We start from the raw sequence: 5,628 nt of genomic DNA, 5'->3' as shown, positions 1-5,628 counted from the left end.
CGGGAGGAGAGGGAGATGGGAGGAGAGGGAGCCGGGAGAGGAGGGAGATGGGAGGGGAGGGAGTTGGAGAAGAGGGAGCCAGGAGGGTAGGGAACTGGGAGGGGAGAGAGCTGGGAGAGGAGGGAGCTGGGAGGGTAAACTGGATAAACTGCCGTGAGGTTAGGTCTGTGAGATTGTAGGGAGTTGGGAGGGTATCTGAGGCAGCACATGAACTCCTGCCTTAGTCAGTACTGGACAAAAATTCTTATTTATTTCCAGGTTGAAGATTCTGGGAATTCCAAGATGCGTGGGGACAGGTTTTTGTCTGCAGCAAGCACAGGAACAAAAGAAAAGGCAATATCCTCACATTCTGGTGTTTTAAAACCCATTTCAATGCAAAGGGCACAATCTAAGTTGCTTGCATTGTCAACCCTAAGTGTTTTTGAATTGTAATCGCAAATTTCCAGCGTGAAAAGAAAATTACTCGGCCAAGAGGATATAGTTGAGTGGGGTAATTTGATTAGTGGCAAAGTAAAATTAATTCATCTGCATGTAGATTAATTCTGATGGAAACTGGTTGCCTGGATATTGATGTGTGATTAGTGTAGAAAGGAGAATGACAATATGATTAGTAATTACGGCTGCAGCAGTTTTATGATTGACAAATTAAGAGATAAAATTGATTCATTTTTTGATAATCATAAAAGTAATGTGTCTATTTTTGTTCCGTTATTCCATTTTTTTGGGTAATTTTTTTGTGAGATAATTGAGGTAATTTTGTGGGATAATGAAAATGTACTTTTTAAAACAATGGTCTCTTAGTTGAATGTTTCTGACTGGTCGTGAATGTTAACATTACAACTAAATGAGACCTGTCCTCTCAGCCACCTCTGTTAAACAAGCATCTGCTGTAAGTGAATGATTTTTCCTGAGAGCCAATGGGTTCTTAATTTAATTAAATAGGATTTACATTCAGATTAGGCAGCCATCAGCTGACATGATTTTGAAAAAATAATGAATAGAAAAATAGCTCCCACGGTCATTCATTTGAATTTATTGTTCAAGGGGGAGGTAGAACTGAGCTGCCCAGATTAGGAAGATCCCCAAATTCAGTTGAGCTATAATTGTCGGCGATACTACCCTGGAATGGGTCAGGAGTCACACAACACCAGGTTATAATCCACCAGGTTTATTTGAAATCACAAGCTTTCAGAATGCTGCCCCTTTGTCCTCACAAGACAGCCCTTCCATCCCCTTTGTCCTCACAAGACAGCCCTTCCATCCCCTGTATCAGTCGGGTCCTCTGCACTCCTCCGAGAGAAGGCCTATCGTTTCTTAGATGGTGAGACCAAGGCTGCACACAATACTCTAGCTGTGGTCTGATCAAGGCCCTGTATAACTGTAGGTGGACATCCCTGCTTCAGAACTCAAATCCTCTTGCAGTGAAGGCCAATACAACATTTACCATCTCAATGCTTGCTGAACCTGCCTGTCTACTTTCATTGACCTGTGTACAAGGGCACCAAATCCCTTTGTACTATCCACACTTCCCAATATATCACCATTTAAATAATACTCTGCCTTCTTATTTTTCACACCAAAGTGTACAACTTCATTCATTTGAAGAGCTGGTGCAGACCTGATGGGCTGAATGGCCTTCTAAAACTTTATGAAAATGGTCGGCCAAGGGAAGAGTGGAGTCTGAGTGGCTTTGGACTGAGGAGGCTCCTGATCACTGTCCCTGAATTAGCTGCATATGTCTGCCTGGGGAGAGATGGGGAGACGGAGTGAGGAACAACTTTCTGAGGCAGTTAGCCATTTAGTTCTTTGGTCCTCGCTGTGTAATAGTTATGATGTGGCTTGCTGTACCTTACCTCCAGGCATGTGGCCCAGTCAATGAGATGGAAATCTGTGCCTGGTCCAGCGCATGAAATATGTCTTAAGTTTGTTGCAAGAAATAGTTGGAACCACCTGAAGGGGTACGAGGTGGAAGGGTTGTGACAGAGGAGCAGAGTTAACTGCAGGTTAATTGAGTTAACTACAGGTTGATCCATCCATGGCAGAGATTCCCCCTGCGAAAAAGACAGATGCTTCAAACCTCTAGAAAGTTCTAGAGTTTGCAATCCTTTAAATTAACAGCATGGTTCCTTTCTCGTTTGGATATGAGACGTCTGATACTCCTTTCTGGGTTCCAGGTAAGTAACAGGGGAGTGAGTTTCTGTAACACCAGAAGGAAAGGTGAGATAATAGAACAGAAAGCTTACTTTCAGGAGGTTAGTCCAAACCATCCCATTTCAGTGAAGAAACTGTCTGTCGATTGGGGAATATTGATCTCCTGGTAATGGAGTGCATTCTCCATCTAATAAAATCAGAGGCTGAAATAAAATCTGTCCCTTGTTCATCTCATCAGAGGCCTGGTCTTGCTTTTATTGCTGTTAATTTTACAACTAAAGCAGATGCTGTGCTCATCAATCATTCTCTGTTATGGGGGATCTTTAGTCATTGGGTCAAAACAGGAACTCGTGATCTGCATGTATTGGGATTTTGTTTTGATTGCCTTGAATATCAACATGTTCACCACCCCTCCTGGTCCTTACTGTGAACACGGAGCGTCCCATAGCTTACGTTCAGCTGCTATTAAGATTCATGGGGACCCCTATATAATCCATACAGTACGGTAGGGTGAATAAAAGAGATTGATTTGCAAGTTCTGTTGAGACTTATTTCTGTCATGTCATTGTGAAATGTAGCCTGGACAGTGGGGCACAAGGTATGGGTTACAACAGGAATTAACACATATCAGGGTAGAGCAGGAAAGTGTGTGGGTTAATTCAACTAGCATCTTACTGAATAAAGCAGCAGGGTTGATGGGCCAAATGGTCTACTCCAGCTCCTCTTTCCATGGCTCACGTCCCAGTTTTTTGGGAAGGTGGGCAAGGTCACAAAAGTACACAAAAATGCTAATGCAATCCTAGATATCATGAAAGAGGAGTAGAATGCTTACAACAATGAAACAGAACTAAATCCCATTGGTTAAGCTGTAACAACAATCTTAAACTGTATTACAATGGGGATTTTTCTGCTCCTGAGATTGGGAGGAGTTTTAATAAGGCCCCGAGGAACAATTTTTTCACACAGAGGGTAATACGTATATGGAATGAACTGCCAGAAGAAATAGCAGAGGCTGGTACAATTGCAACATTTAAAAGACATTTGGGCCGGTGCATGGATAGGAAAGGTTTAGAGGGATATGGACCAAATGCAGGCAAATGGGACTAGTTTAGTTTGTTAGTTTGGGAAATCTGGTTGGCATGGACAAGTTGGGCCAAGGAGCCTGTTTCCCTGCTGTAGAGCTCTATCACTCGGCTTCGAGCACCTATTCAGGAAGAGAGGTATCGAGGCATCAAGCACGGAAACAGACCCTTTGCTCCAACTAGTTCATGCCAACCCCATTTCCCAAACTAAACCACACCCACTTGGCCCATATCCCTCTAAACCCTTTTTATTCATATACTTATCCAAATCTCTTTTAAATATTGTGACTGTACCTATATCTACCACTTCCTCTGGCAGCACATTCCAAACACAAATTACTCTCTATGTTAAAAAGTTGCACTTCGTGTCTTTTTAAAATCTTTCCCCTCTCACCTTAAAAATGGAGCCCCTAATTTTGAACCCTCTGACCGTAGGAAAAGACACTTGCTATTCACCTTATCTACACCCTTTATGACCTTATAAACTTCTATAAATACCTTCTTAACCTGTCTACCTGTAACACAAATTTCAAAGAATTATGTACCTGAACCACTCTCTGTTCTACTCCACAACCCAGGGTCCTACCATTACCTGTATAAGTCCTATCTTTGGTTGTTTACTAAAATGCAACATCTCACATTTATGCAAATTAAACTCCTTCCGCCACTCCCCAATCCATTGACCCAATTGATCAAGATCTCTTTGTAATCTTAGATCACCTTCTTCACTGTCCACTATCCCACTAATTTTGGTGTCACCCACAAACATACTAACCATGCCTCCTATAGTTTCATCCAAATCATTTATATAAATGACAAACAAAACTGGACCCAACATTGATCCCTGTGGAACACTGCAGGTCACAGGTCTCCAGTCCGAAAAGCAACCCTCTCCCACCACCCTCTGTCTCCTACTGTCAAGCCAATTCTGTATCCAATTGGCTAGCTCTCCCTGAATCCCATGTGAGCTAGGTTTATTAATTAGTCTACCATGTGGAATCTTATCAAAGGCTTTACTAAAGTCCAAATAAACAACGTTTACTGCTCTGCCCTCATCAATCTTTTTGGTTATTTCTTCAAAAAACTCAATCAAGTTTGTAAGACATGATTTCTGTCACACAAAATCATATTGACTATTCAGAATCAATCCTTGCCCCCTCGGTGCCCCATATTTTCTACCCTAACTTCCCACAACATCCTGGGATACACTTAGAGTCATAGAGATGCAGAGCCTTCGGTCCAATTCATCCATGCCGACCAGATATCCTCACCTAATCTAGACCCATTTGCCAGCACTTTGCCCGTATCCCTCTAAACCTTTCCTATTCATATACCCATCCAGTTGCCTTTTAAATGCTGTAATTGTACCAGCCTCCACCACTTCCTCTGAAAAATGTGTTGCTGGAAAAGCGCAGCAGGTCAGGCAGCATCCAAGGAGCAGGAGAATCGACGTTTTGGGCATAAACTCTTCTTCAGGAATCCACCACTTCCTCTGACTGCTCATTGCATATACACACCACCATTTGTGTGAAACAGTTGCCCCTTAGGTCCCTTTTATATCTTTCCCCTCTCACCCTAAACCTATGCCCTCTAGTTCTGGACTCCACCACCCCAGGGAAAATACCTTGTCTATTTATGCCCCTGATGATTTTATAAACCTCTATAGTCACCCCTCAGCCTCTGACAGCCCCAGCCTATTCAGCCTCTCCCTATAGCTCAATTCCTCCAAACCTGGCAAAATCCTTGTAAATCTTGTCTGAACTCTTTCAAGTTTCACAACATCTTTCCGATAGGAAGGAGACCAGAATTGCACACAATATTCCAACAGTGGCCTAACCAATGTCCTATACAGCCGCAACATGACCTCCCAACTCCTGTACTCAGTGCTCCGACCAATAAAGGAAAGCATACCAAACTTGAAACTTTATTGCTGGAACAGCACAGCAGGTCAGGCAGCATCCAGGGAACAGGAGATTCGACATTTCGGGCACAGGCCCTTCTTCAGGAATGAGCAGAGAGTGTTCAGCAGGAGAAGATAAAAGGTAGGGAGGAGGGACTTGGAGGAGGGGAGTTGGAAATGTGATAGGTGGAAAGAGGTCAACGTGTGGGTGATAGGTCGGAGTAGGATGGAGGCAGAGAGGTCAAGAAGAAGACTGCAGGTCAAGAAGAAGACTGCTAAATGTGATAGGTGGAAAGAGGTCAACGTGTGGGTGATAGGTCGGAGTAGGATGGAGGCAGAGAGGTCAAGAAGAAGACTGCAGGTCAAGAAGAAGACTGCTAAATGTGATAGGTGGAAAGAGGTCAACGTGTGGGTGATAGGTCGGAGTAGGATGGAGGCGGAGAGGTCAAGAAGAAGACTACAGGTCAGGAAGGCAGTGCCGGGCTGGAGGGATTC

This window comes from Chiloscyllium plagiosum, chromosome 9 (assembly GCF_004010195.1).
Source record: "Chiloscyllium plagiosum isolate BGI_BamShark_2017 chromosome 9, ASM401019v2, whole genome shotgun sequence".
Taxonomy (NCBI): Eukaryota; Metazoa; Chordata; class Chondrichthyes; order Orectolobiformes; family Hemiscylliidae; genus Chiloscyllium; species Chiloscyllium plagiosum.
The sequence above is the reverse complement of the archived record's forward strand: the minus strand, read 5'-3'. Positions refer to the sequence as shown.